General features: G+C 42.3%; 1 pseudogene; it reads right to left on the bottom strand.

Moving 5' to 3' along the window:
* The window catches only part of LOC128594806 (protein FAM200A-like), a 96,477-nt pseudogene that overhangs the window by 58,141 nt on the left and 23,631 nt on the right, over positions 1 to 14,705 (bottom strand).

Genomic DNA, 14,705 nt, shown 5'->3' with positions numbered 1-14,705 from the left:
TTCTGCACATCCGCGCCAACATCTCTGGTCTTGGGATTTTGTGATATAGGCTAGTCTCACTGGAGTTAGATGGTATCTGAAAGTAGTTTTGATTTGCATTTCTCTGAAGATTAAAGATGATGAGCATTTTTTCATATGTCTGAAGGCCGCACGCCTGTCTTCAGAGAAGTTTCTCTTCAAATCCCTTGCCCAGCCTGTGATAGGATCCCTTGTTCTATTCTTGCTAATACGTTTGAGTTCTCTGTGGATTCTGGTTATTAAACCTTTGTCAGAGACATAACCTGCAAATATCTTCTCCCATTCGGAGGGCTGTTTGCTTGCTTTACTTACTGTGTTCTTGGCTGTGCAGAAGCTTTTTAGTTTGATCAAGTCCCAGTAGTGTATTTTTGAAGCTGCTTCAATTGCCTGGGGGGTCCTCCTCATAAAATACTCGCACATCCCGATTTCTTCAAGGGTTTTCCCTGCACTCTCCTCTAGTATTTTTACAGTTTCATGTCTTAAGTTTAAATCTTTGATCCAGTGAGAGTCTATCTAAGTTAATGGTGAAAGGTGTGGGTCCACTTTCAGTCTTTTACAGGTTGCCAGCCAGTTCACCCAGCACCATTTGTTAAATAGGGAATCTTTTCCCCACTGAATGTTTTTAATTGGCTTGTCAAAGATTAAATAACGGTAAGTAGCTGGATTCATCTCTTGATTCTCTATTCTATTCCAGACATCTACCTCTCTGTTTTTGTGCCAATACCATGCTGTCTTGATCACTATTGATTTGTAGTATAGTCTGAGGTCTGGTAGCGTAATTCCTCCTGCTTTGTTTTTATTTCTGAGTAATGTCTTGGCTATTCGAGGTTTTTTCTGATTCCATATAAAACGAATAATTGTTTTTTCAAGATCTTTAAAGTATGACAGTGGAGCTTTAATAGGGATTGCATCGAAATTATATATTGCTTTGGGTAGTATAGACATTTTAACTATGTTGATTCTTCTCAGCCATGAGCATGGTATGTTTTTCCATTTGTTAATATTTTCATCTATTTCTTTTCTTAGAGTTTCATAGTTTTCTTTATAGGGATCTTTCACATCCTTTGTTAGATAAATTCCCAAATATTTCATCTTCTTTGGCACTACTGTGAATGGGATAGAGTCCTTAACTGTTTTTTCAACTTGACAGTTGTTGGTATATATAAAGGCTACCGATTTATGAATGTTGATTTTGTAACCTGAGATGCTGCTGTATTCCTTGATCACTTCTAAGAGTTTTGTAGTAGAGTCCCTAGTGTTTTCCAGATATAGTATCATATCATCCGTGAAGAGTGAAAGTTTGATCTCTTCTGACCCTATATGGATACCCTTGATCGCCTTTTCTTCCCTAATTGCAGTGGCTAAAACTTCCATTACAATGTTAAAAAGCAATGAAGACAATGAGCAGCCTTGTCTGGTTCCTGATCTGAGTGGAAATGATTCCAATTTAACTGCATTCAATATGATATTCGCTGTGGGTTTGCTGTAGATGGCCTCTATCAGTTTAAGAAATGTCCCTTCTATACCGATTTTCTTAAGTGTTCTGATCATGAAGGGATGCTGGATATTATCAAAAGCTTTTTCTGCATCGATTGAGAGAATCATATGGTCTTTGTTTTTTAATTTGTTTATGTGCTAGATTACATTTATAGATTTACGTATATTGAACCAGCCTTGAGATCCTGGGATAAAACCACTTGGTCATGATGTCTAATTTGTTTGATGTGTTGCTGGATTCTGTTTGTTAGGATCTTGTTGAATATTTTTGCATCTATATTCATTAGTGATATCGGTCTATAATTTTCTTTTGTTGTTGGGTCTTTCCCTGGTTTGGGGATCAGGGTGATGTTTGCTTCATAGAACGTGTTGGGTAGTCTTCCTTCTTTTTCTACCTTTTGGAACAGGTTAAGTAATATAGGTACTAATTCCTCTTTAAAAGTTTGGTAGAATTCAGACATGAAACCATCTGGTCCCGGGCTTTTCTTTTTAGGGAGGTTTTGTATGGTTGATGCTATTTCTGAACTTGATATGGGCCTGTTCAAGATTTCCACTTGATTCTGGCTAAGTCTTGGAAGGTGACGTGCTTCCAAGTATTGGTCAATTTCCTTCAGATTTTCATATTTCTGAGAATAAAGTTTCTTGTAATATTCATTAAGGATTTTTTGGATTTCTGAGGAGTCTGTTGTTATTTTGTCTTTGTTGTTTCTGATTGATGAGATTAGAGATTTTACTCTTTTTTTCCTGATTAGGTTAGCCAAAGGTTTATCTATTTTATTGACCTTTTCAAAAAAACAGCTTTTTGATTTATTGATCTGTTTTATTATTCTTTTGTTTTCAATTTCATTTAATTCTGCTCTAATTTTGGTTATTTCTTTTCTTCTACTGGGTTTGGGGTTGGAATATTCTTCCTTTTCCAGTTGCTTGAGATGTCCCATTAAGTTGTTAACTTCCTCTCTTTCTGTTGTCTTGAGGAAGGCTTGCAGTGCTATAAATTTCCCTCTTAGAACAGCCTTTGCGGTGTCCCAGAGGTTCTGACAGTTCGTGTCTTCATTGTTGTTTTGTTCCAAAAAATTGACGATTTCTTTCTTAATCTCATCTCTGACCCAGCTATCATTCAGCATAAGGTTATTTAACTTCCATGTTTTTGTAGGAGTATGCAGATTCCTGTTGTTACTCAGCTGAAGTTTTATTCCATGGTGGTCCAAGAAGATGCATGGAATAATTTCTATTCCTTTAAATTTACTGAGGTTAGACTTGTGACCTAAGATGTGATCGATTTTGGAGTAAGTTCCACGGGCTTACTCCATACACAAAACAGAAGTATGTGTATTCAGTTTTGTTGGGATGAAATGTTCTGTAGATGTCTGCTAAATCCAAATGTTGGATGGTTGGGTTTAAATCTAAGATTTCTTTGCTCAGCTTCTTGTTGGAGGATGGATCCAACACTGCCAAAGGAGTGTTGAAATCTCCGACGATTATGGAGCTGGAGGAAATCAAGTTGCTCATGTCTGTTCGAATTTCTCTTATAAATTGAGGTGCATTCTGGTTGGGTGCATAGATATTAATAATTGAGATCTCATCATAGTGAGTATTCCCCTTAACAAATATGAAGTGACCTTGGTTATGGCAAATTTCTTCAACATATGAATGTCATTAAAGTATTTTATTTCTCCATCATAAATGAAACTCAGTTTAGCTGGATACAAGATCCAGGGTTGAAAGTTATTTTGCTTTAGGAGATTAAAAGTCGGTGACCACCCTCTTCTGGCTTGAAAAGTTTCAGCAGAGAGATCTGCAGTCATTCTAATATTCTTGCCTTTGAAGGTAATGGTTTTCTTTCTCCTGGCAGCTTTGAGGATTTTCTCCTTCATATTAACTTTAGTGAAGTTAATTATGATATGCCTTGGGGATGTCTTATTGGGATTGAGTCGTGCTGGGGTTCTGAAATTGTCCGCTATCTGAATTTCAGAATCTCTAGCCATGTCTGGAAAATTTTCTTTCATAATTTCATGCAGAAGGGCCTCTGTGCCCAGCGAGGCCACTTCATCTGTTTCTGGAACTCCTATGATTCAGATATTCGCCTTCTTCGAATTATCCCAGAGCTCTCTGAGTGAGTGATCCGTTTTTGCTCTCTATTTCTCTTCCTCTTTGAGAGTTTGGGAGCGTTCAAAGGCTTTATCTTCGATGTCAGAAATCCTTTCTTCTGCTTGCTCCATTCTGTTACTGAGGGATTCTACTGTATTTTTCATATTTTTGAGGGCTGCAAATTCTTGCTTCAGTGTGTCTAAGTCGTTGGTGGTTTTGTCTTTAAATTCGTTAAATTCTTGAGACAGCTTTTGAATTTCTCCTCAAATTCCTAATTCCACTTTGTTAATCTTGTCTGCAATCCAAATTCTGAATTCGATTTCTGACATCTCAGCCAGTTGTTTATGAATGGGATCTTCAATTGCATCTGCCATATCTTTCCTTGGGGGGGTTGATCTATTCTGGTTATTCATGTTACCAGAGTTTTTCCGCTGATTCCGCCCCATAACCCTCTGATTTTTTCCCCTGGGGCTTTGTCGAGGGCCCGTACAGTGTTGTGGCCTGAGAAACTGGGGCCCTGTCTGGTGTGGTGGGGCTAAATGGTTCTGCCTTGTTTTCAGCTGGTTTCTGTTCCACCCTAGTGAAACAGATACTTTGGATTGAAGTCTCAGCTGTGGAGAAATATCAGCAATTAAGTCACCCCGCCCCCCCACCGGCAAACAGTTGGAAAAGAAAAATCAAACCTTCCTACCACCGTGCACCTAGGGCACCACCTGATTTGTCCTCAGGTGATTGGTTCAGTTCAAAAATGTCCCAATCAATTGTCTCAGTCTGCACCTGTCTTGAGTGAGAGAGTTTAAGAGGTCTCTGGGAACTGGATCACAGGGGTCTGGTGACTACTCTGGTGTGGCTTGCTCCAGTGCTGCGTGGAGTCAGGAGAAGCCACCCAGCCTATAAATCAGTCTGGGAAGGTTGCTGCCTCCTTCCCCACCTTGTACCACTTCACACCCAGTCACTGATAGCCCTGCAGTTGGCTGACCCAGTTGCCTGTAGTGAATCGGTACTCCAGGAGTTTGTACCTGCCTGAATCACAAGGAAGTCTGCCAGGCCGCTGTGCTCTGCCTCTCTCCAGCAGGAGGAGGTGAGGCCTGACAACCTCAGGTGCTAGATGAAGGTTGAGGGATTTTCACTCAGGTCCAGTCTCACCCCTGATTAATGTTACTGACAGAACAGAACAGAACAACTCTGCGTTTCCCCTGCAGAAGAGAAGCTGAAATTGAGTTGCAAATCAGCTTGTCTTTGCTCTTGTATTGTCTATAGGCTGACGATCCCCTGAGGGCCAGGTGCGTCTTAGGTTTAGTAAAGCGGACCTCTGGGTCAGCCCCACCCTGGGAGTTTCCCTGGTTTGCAAGTTTATGTTGCCTCAGGCAAACTCAGTCTCTGGTTGCCCAGGGAGACAGGGGGTGTGGCTTCAGAATATTCTGTAGTGAGCCATATTGCTAGCAAAAGAGTGCTGCTGTCTTATGGCTCAGGCAACCGTTGCTCTGGTGTAGCTCCCCTCCGGCCAATCATCCTCTCTCCGCTCCGTACCCCAGAGTCTGCACCGACAGGCTGCAGCCCAGCACTGTCTACACTCCTCGAGCAATTGCCCAAGAGTCTGGACCCCTGGGGGACAGGCCTCCAGACCTTGGAGCAAGAGCAGAGGGGAGCGTGGGGAGCAGTGGAAGCCTGGGGTTGTGGGCAGAGAACACACACAGCTTTACACAGTTTTATGCCTGGCTGTATTATCACCAAAAGACGGCTGTCCCACTGTGCCTCAGGGAACTGCCACTCTGGTGCAGTCCCCTCTCCACCGACTGACCGGGACTGGCCTCCAGACCCCAGAGTGAGCGAAGGAGAGTGCTGGGAGCTCAGAATTCCAGGTAGAGACCATATACAGTTTATACAGTTTTATGCCTGGCAGGAGGACGCCATGGCACCCCAGTAGGGGAGGTAGGTCCAGTTTTTAGAGGGTCTCTCCCATGGAGTGTAGTGGGAGGACCTTTGAACTCTGACCGGTTGTTTGTGGGGCACTCTGAGCCGTTCTTATGGGGGAGGGGACTCCTGTCCGCTTAGTGATGGATTTTGTACCTTTCGTTTGTATCCTTGTGGTCGCAGCTCGCCTCAGCGGGGTTGACATACGTTCTACAACCTTCTCTCTTAGTGCAGCTCAAATCCACCAGGTTACTTGCTGAATTTTTGTCCTTTAACTCTCCTTCTGAACAGGAGCCTCTGTGGAAAACTGGCTTCAGTCAGCCATCTTGTCTCCTCCCCTTTCCCCCTCTTCTATATCAAAGTCTCAGCTGGCCACATTTGACCAGGGAGCCTGGGTTACAGGTCTGCATCCCTGTGCAACAGACGCTGGGAAATGAGTTCTGTATCTTTTTTTTTTTTGTAGAGACAGAGTCTCACTTTATGGCCCCCAGTAGAGTGCTGTGGCCTCACACAGCTCACAGCAACCTCCAACTCCTGGGCTTAAGCGATTCTCTCGCCTCAGCCTCCCAAGTAGCTGGGACTACAGGCGCCTGCCACACGCCCGGCTATTTTTTGGTTGCAGTTTGGCCGGGGCCGGGTTTGAACCCGCCACCCTTGGTATATGGGGCCGGCACCTTACCGACTGAGCCACAGGCGCTGCCCTGAGTTCTGTATCTTTTCCCAATGAGACAGGCCTCATAATTTGGAAACTCCTCGAATTATCTGAAGGTTGTTCCAAAGATGCTGTCAGCCACAGACATGATATATATCTATCCCACCTTCCATAAATCTGCCAACATTTAATAATGAAATTGTTTCTGGTAGTTAGTTGCAAAATAGTTTTTTTTCAATATTCTGATTACTAATGAAATTATTCTTCAAAATTTTTATATACTAATTTTATATTCACTTGCACAAACTATCATTTTATCTTCCTTGAAAATTTTTCTTTTACAAAGATCTGTGAACATATTTATTAATACATTGCCTATGGGTGTACAGGAACGTTTCTGTACTATGGAGATGAACCTTGATTGTCAAAGATTCACTCTTTCAACTCCATCTAAATGCCACAATCATTCTGTGCAGAGTGAAGGTCAGGTGTGCTCAGCTTGTCCAACTCTGCCCCTTGCTGCTCCTCATGCTGTAACATTTATTCTAAGAAGCAGCTGTATCTGTTCCCTCGCATTGACATAAATGTGCCCATAGGACTCCAAAAAGAGAAAAAAACCTGAATTCAAAAATTACAAATATGTGTTTTGTGCCTGTGCACATTTCATGACTCTAGCTATTGTAGTAAGCATAAGACCATCATGCCTTTAAGTGGCTAAGATAGACATGAGCTCATGTCTCAGGTGATATTTTTTTAAACAAGAAAAACAGACTTGACCTTGAAACTTTTCCTCTCATCTTCAGTGTGGATTGATGACACAGGCAAGCAAAGTAATATTTGTTCTTTATGTCTAATCTTTCATCCAAATGATTCATTAGTTTACAAATATTGTCCTCTAACTGAACTCCAGCTCTATTTTTCCACTCTATAAATGGCCACTTTATACATGGGAAAAGAAAAGCCAATTAAGTGATTTTATTAAGGTTATAAAAACTTTAAAAACAAAGTCAGGAATTGGGTATTTCTCAATTTCGGTCCCTTCCTGTTACTATTTCATGTATCCTTTGCACAGAATTGTACAACTGTCCACTGACATTTTCAAGAGCCAAGGCATTAGGCAGCATTCTTAGGGGCATCAGGCCATAATCCTTTCTCCTGCACTAATAAAATTAAAAAACGTGCAGGTCAGCTCATAGATGTTTGGGCAAATGCCTAAATCCTGGAGCAGTCTGCGTGTATTTCCCAGGACATATGGATTTGTCTTTGCTAATGCTGCCCCTGTCTCTGGAAGGACTTTGATGAATGGATGGCATTTTCCACTTGTGGGTGAATTATGTGCTCTTGTGGATAATCAAAATAAATTCTCCCAACACAATTACTTTTCAGAGAAGGGGTGACAGAGGAGAGACCAATCAATCAAAAGTTTCTATAGCACCAATTAGCACCCCAGAGGAGTCATCTTGTATATCCTTGGTTCTGTGTCCATGGTTGTAAGGATTGTTTGGGATATTCCAAGGCAATTTAAATGCATTTAGGCCACAGTTTACAAGAGGATAATCTTAGGAAAATCAGAAGTGAGTAAACTAGTAAAATAAGTAGTGTTTAAAACCCCACTCCATTTTGCTTGCTCTTCTGTTTGGTGAAAAATATTGTTTTGACATCTGGAAATTATGTCTGCTTCTAACTTGGGCTTATAATGACTCATTTCAACACAGTGCCACAATTGCCATATGCTAGAATACAGGAATTCGAGGCTGCTTATTTTTTAAACTTAATTTTTAAACTCAAAGGTATGAATTCACATTACTGTTTTTCCCCAGCCCCACCCTTCAGGAGTATACAGACCAGGTGTGGGTCCCTCCCTGCTGAAAATACAGCTCTTCAATGACGTGGCAGGCTTACAGATTCATTTCTTTGGGCTCTGGTGACTTTTCAGCCTTTTGAAGTCTCTGAGGCAGATTTAAAGGCTCCTCTGAGAAAGAGGCTTTGACTGGCACCTCAAGCATCACCGGCTGGTATCTGCCAACACCCTGGTGGGAACTTGGAAAGAGGACTCAAAATGGACACAGGAAAAGGAAGAAGGGACTGGAGGAGGGAAGTGAGGGCAGCAAAGACAAAACACCTGTTTTCTTTTCTTTTCTTTTTCTTTTTTTTTTTGAGACAGAATCTCACTTTATTGCCCTGGGTAGAGTGCCATGGTGTCACAGCTCACAGCAACCTCCAGCTCTTGGGCTTAGGCAATTCTCTTGCCTCAGCCTCCTGAGTAGCTGGGACCACAGGCACCCGCCACAATGCCTGACTATTTTTTTGTTGCAGTTTGGCTGGGGCCGGGTTTGGACCCGCCACCCTTGGTATATGGGGCTGCCACCCAACGCACTGAGCCACAGGCGCTGCCCCAGAACACCTGTTTTCTAATTTTTCCCCGAGGGCATTGCATGATTGTAACCATGGGACAAACGCCTTGTGTGACTCTATTTATTTTATAATTTTTGTTTAGCAAATACTTCTTCTTTTTTTTTTTTTTTGTAGAGACAGAGTCTCACTGTACCGCCCTCGGGTAGAGTGCCGTCGCGTCACATGGCTCACAGCAACCTCTTAACTCTTGGGCTTACGCGATTCTCTTGCCTCAGCCTCCCGAGCAGCTGGGACTACAGGCGCCCGCTACAACGCCCGGCTATTTTTTTGTTGCAGTTTGGCCGGGGCTGAGTTTGAACCCGCCATCCTCGGCATATGGGGCTGGCGCCCCACTCACTGAGCCACAGGCGCCGCCCAGCAAATACTTCTTAAGTACTCATTGTGTGTTACATACTAGTCTAAGCACTTTCCAAAGAGTAGCTCATTTATTCCTCAAAACCACATAGACGTGAGCACTTTTATCATCTCCACTGTCTAGATGAGGTAATAAGCACACAGAGGCTGGGGTGGGGGGAGTCCCAAGGCCACCAGCTAGTAAGTGGCAGAGCTGGGATTCTGCATCTAGGTGGTCAGGCTCCAGAATCCCAGCTCTCACATGCCACTCTGATTACATACAGTCTGTATGTTTCCAATTCTTTTTAGGAATGTGGATGAGAAGTAATAGCTAGATCCTGGAATTTGTCTTTCAGTTGGAGAATTTATAATAATGTCTGTGGAGGACTCAGACGCAGAGTCCTGAATTCTTTTCCTTCGTCTGCTCTGTGTAACATTTAGAGAGCTACATCCACTCACTACCTCTGCATTCATCTTTGAATACAGATTTTAATATTAATCAGATAAGAATTTTAATTTTCAAAGAAAAGAGAGGTCGAACTTTCTCGAGGCGCATTTGGGCATTAGCTTGATGTCCCAAGAAGAAAACTTCACTTTTTGGTCGTTCAAAAAGAGAGAACAGTACACATGATCTATGTGTTTATGATTTAATTTAAAAATTAATAAAAAAAATTTAAAGAAAAGAGAGAGAACAGTGGGATGGGAGAATAAAGCAGGGGAGTCAAAGTATCTTGGGGAATCTGAAACCCTTCTGTGCAGCTTAGATCATGAGCATTTTCTTGGCCTGTGTTGTGAAGGTAGCACAATGCTTTCTCTATAAGGGATGTAAGTTATTCATCATTTCCAACTATACAATTACTTCATTATGTCCTCACCCACAGTTTTCTGTTTATGGCTAAAGAAAAGGCTCATTGTTTTATTTTTTTATTTTTTATTAAATTGTAAACACATAGATCATGTATACATTAATGCATTTATGGGGTACAATGTGCTGATTTCATATAGAATTAGGAACGCTTACATCACACTGGTTACTATATACCTCATCTCGTTTACTTAGTTAATGTGTTATTAGACATTTATACTCTATACTAACAGGCTCATTGTTGATACCAAACCACCACCTGAAAACAAGAGTATCATAATTTACCTAAAATATCTTTAGACCATCTGGGGATCAGTATATTTTATTTGAGATTGAAAAGCAATTTCCAACCCTTTATTATATCAATATAAGAAAAAGTATTAAATCTTTCTAGGTATTAAACTATCTGGATCTTTAGGCATGAAATCTTTAAGGATGTTACAACACTTCAAACTTGTGTTTTACTTTTGAAAGTGTCATGTGTCTTTGCATATTAGAGAGTTTACTCACAGAACTTGGGATCTAAGCCTTTGAGAGTTGCAGAAGACTTAAATGGTTCAAGCCATCCTTCAGAGGCTATTGTTCTACTAAGTCTCAGTGGAAGAGGGATTTTCGTTCCCCACGGGACATTTGGTAATGTCTGGAGACATTTTTGGTTATCACAACGGGTGGTGGTAGGATGTTATTACTGACATGGGGTGGACTGAGTCCAGGGATGCTGCTATAATACAACCCTTTACAACAGAGAATTTTCTGGCCTAAAATGTTAATAGTACTCAGATTGAGAAACCCTGCAATAGAGACTTTCAGAACCTTACTTGTAGATTTTTTACATACACCTTTCATTTTATGTTACTTGCCCGTAAGTGCCCTCTACACACTAAAAACAATTTTGTTAGCTAGCCTATGAGCCTAATCTTCATTTATAAACCTTAGAAAAAATATTTGCTGGGCTCTAGTCTTCAGATGAACCTTTGGAACATACCTGTTTGGAAACTTAGTGCTGCCTTGCAGGGGGTTTTCAGTGCAGATCCTTGGGGTAATAGCTGTGTCTGCATCCTTCAGCTTCCTGCTCGTCAGCTCTTGAGAATCCTACAGAGTAAGTCACTGCTACCAGGACCCTTTGACGGGAGAGCACTGAGTGCCCTAGGGTGGAGTAAGGTGATGGACTTGGAATTCAAGCCTCACCACCTTCGGCTGTGTGGTCTTCCCTAACCCAATCCTCAGTGTATTTATCTGAAGATACCCATCCTAACATCTTGTTTGAATAATATGAAATGGTTTATTCAAATCACATGCACCAATGTCTGTCATGCGGGACATGTTTGATTAACTCTAATTATCTTCTCCCTGCCTATCTTTCTTAGGGACAACTCTTCCCTTTCTCTCAAAGTTCAAAAAAACGAAACTTCCACTTTTTTTTTTGTGAGATAGAGTCTTACCTTGTCATCCTGGGTAGAATGCTGTAGTGTCATAGCTTATGGCAACCTCAAACTCTTGGGTGCAAGCAATCCTTTTGCCTCAGTTTTTTGTTTTTTTTTGAGACAGAGCCTCAAGCTGTCGCCCCGGGTAGAGTGCTGTTGCATCACAGCTCACAGCAACCTCCAACTCCTGGGCTCAAGCGAGTCTCCTGCCTCTGCCTTCCAAGTAGCTGGGACTACAGGCGCCTGCCTCAAGGCCCAGCTATTTCTTGGTTGCAGCCGTCATTGTTTGGCAGGCCTGGACTGGATTTGAACCCACCAGCTCAGGTGTATGTGGCTGACGCCTTAGCTGCTTGAGCCACAGGCACCCAGCCAAGGTTGGGTTTCTTTTTTTTTTTTGGTTTTTGGCTGGGGCTAGGTTTGAACCTGCCACCTCCAGCATATGGGACCGGTGCTCTACTCCTTGAGCCACAGGCGCCGCCCTTGCCTCAGTTTTTATATTTTTAGTAGAGATGGGGGCTCACTCTTGCTCAAACTGGTCTCGAACTTGTGAGCTCAATCTACCCGCCTTGGTCTCCCAGAGTGCTAGGACTACAGCCGTGAGCCACCACACCTGGCCTATTCTTTTGGAAGTATTGGGAATGGATGTCTGGCCTTTCTTCCATCTGTTATATTCCTCTCCACAGGAGCAAGAAAGACTCATCTGATTGGTAAGGTCTGGGGAAAGCATATTCAGTGCAGCCTCATGATTTTGTCCAAACTAGATAAGAGGTCTCCCTCTAGGTGGACACAGCCCTCTGACAACACAGCATGAGGAGCAGACGGATTACCTTTATGCAAAAGAGACAGACTGGTGACTGAGCTGGGCTAGTAGAATGCGGGCTGGATTTCAGTCTCCACCTGCTTGTCAACTGGCACCATGTGTACGGAGCAGAGGGAAGGCACGGCACTGACATGTGCATTCTCATCTTCAAACTGCCCTGCTGCGAGAGCATGCATGTCCCTGGCCCCTGGTTCTGTGGGGTAAAGCCTCCTGAGTCAAGACCCAAGGACAGGCCTCCAGAGGCAGCCTGTGTCTGCCCTGTGCCGTAGGTATGAGGCAGGTAGCTGTTTCCCCAGTGAGAAGGTGGCTGCTCAGCAGATCTTGCCTGACTCGTGGGATCTAGAAACGTAACCGTGGGGGAAGGGATAGGAAGTGTCTCCCCTCCTGGCTGGAGGACTTGTGGCACTCTCCATCTGACTCCTGACTCTACACTCAATCAGGTCAGAATTCACAGAGTGAAGGAGTGAGACGAGCATTTCAGAAACTCTAACACACATTCAACTCTCCATGTGTTCATTGATTCATTTATTCTAAAAATATTTTTTTGCATCTTCCTGTGACAGGTTTAAGGGTAGAACTTGAGGATAAAGCCTTGACTAAGATAAAGTTCTCTGCTCTGTAAGTGCTCACAGCCCAGTGGGACACAGAAGTCCCAGTCCCAGCCTGGTGTGGTTAGCTCTCTCAGACTGTGTGTGGATGGAGCTTTGGGGACATAGGAGCCGAACTTAACTCACTGAGAGTGGCAGAGAAATCTAGACTGTTCCCAGGAGAGGTGGCACCTGAACTAAGTACTGAAGACACAGTAAGAGCTTTGAAAGCTTGTGTGGAGGAGAGCAGCAGAACGGAAGCTAGGCTGATGCTCAGGTGTGTGGCTTGGACCACTAAGTGAATAATGGTGGTAGTATGAGGAGAGAGGCTGTAGAGCAGGGGTTCTCAAACTGCGGCCCGCGGGCCACATGAAGCAGTGTGATTGTGTTTGTTCCTGTTTTGTTTTTTACTTCAAAATAAGATATGTGCCGTGTGCATAGGAATTTGTTCATAGTTTTTTTTTTATTTTTATTTATTTTTTATTTTTATTTTTTATTTTAAGCCCTTCAACGGTCTGAGGGACAGTGAATTGGCCCCCTGTTTAAAAAGTTTGAGGATGCCTGCTGTAGAGGAAGGGAGTTTGGGACATGTTGCTTGGAAATGGTGGCCAAATGTAAGAGTTTGAAGGGAAGGGGAAAAGAGAATAAAAAATTAGTACCGTGAACCTAATACATGGCAGATATTGTTAGGTGATTTACATACTTTGCTTTCATAATTTTCCCCCAAACTACCTGCAGTTTACCAATTGAGCAGTGCGAGGCTTTTCTCAAGGCCACTAATGGCAGAGTTGGAATTTGAAGTCATGCCTGGCCAGGATCTAAGGCGCCTCTGGGTGAGATGATAGCAGTCGGGGCTGAAGTGTCTGGGTTGGGCCACTCTGTGCTTGCCTTCATCTGATTAGAACTGCAGCAAGGTGGCCCTGTCACAGTCATCAATGGCACATAATTTAATTTATATTAAGGTGTTCTTTTTTTTTTTTTTTCTTTTTCTAGGTACTGCTACTTGGTAGTATCTTTTCATTATTGTTTATTTTTTCTTGCAAGTCATCATGTTAACCCTAATTCAGTCAGTTTTAATGCTATGTCCAGCACAACAGTTTGCTGGCTGACTCCCAACCAGCCACAATTTAACCTGCTTTCAGAAGGAAACACACCATTTTCACAGCAGGAGGACCCACCATTGTTCTTTTTTATTTATTTTTTATTAAATCATAGCTGTGTACATTAATGCGATCATGGGGCACCATACACTGCTTTTATAGACCGTTTGACACGTTTTCATCACACTGGTTAACATAGCCTTCCTGGCATTTTCTTAGTTATTGTATTAAGACATTTACATTCTACATTTACTAAGTTTCACATACACCCTTGTAAGATGCACCCCAGGTGTAATCCCACCAATAACCCTCCCTCTACCCATCCTCCCCCGTCCCTCCCCTCCCTTTCCCTTTTCCTCCTATTCTTAGGTTATAACTGGGTTATAGCTTTCATGTGAAAGCCATAGATTAGTTTCATAGTAGGGCTGAGTACATTGGATACTTTTTCTTCCATTCTTGAGATACTTTACTAAGAAGAATATGTTCCAGCTCCATCCATGTAAACATGAAAGAGGTAAAGTCTCCATTTTTCTTTAAGGCTGTATAATATTCCATGGTGTACATATACCACAATTTATTAATCCATTCGTGGGAGTACCCATTATTGTAATCAACCAAGCTCGCAGCTTAAATTTTGTCTCAGGAAGATAAAGAATATATCCTGTGATCCCAAGCTTACACATTATAAGAACAGCAGCTGGTAATGTCACAAAGAAAGTATTTACTTGAGTTTATTTTTGAGGCTGCCAAAGTAGAAAAACAACCCAAATACTCTGATGAGGATCGACTGTCTTTCAATCTCTCTCTCTTTTCTTCGTCTTCATCTCTTTCTGTCTCTCTCTTTCTCTTCTTTGTCAACACATCAGAATTCATTTTTTAAATGTATATAGTTTCAAACCTAGAAAATCAAGTCTTCTTTTGGAGGAGGAGGAAAGTTTTGTCTGAATAGATTAATAGACATGAGCTTGGATGCCCTGGTTTTCATGTATCTT

The sequence above is a fragment of the Nycticebus coucang genome, chromosome 9 (genome assembly GCF_027406575.1).
Source record: "Nycticebus coucang isolate mNycCou1 chromosome 9, mNycCou1.pri, whole genome shotgun sequence".
Taxonomy (NCBI): domain Eukaryota; kingdom Metazoa; phylum Chordata; class Mammalia; order Primates; family Lorisidae; genus Nycticebus; species Nycticebus coucang.
The sequence above is the reverse complement of the archived record's forward strand: the minus strand, read 5'-3'. Positions and strand labels throughout refer to the sequence as shown.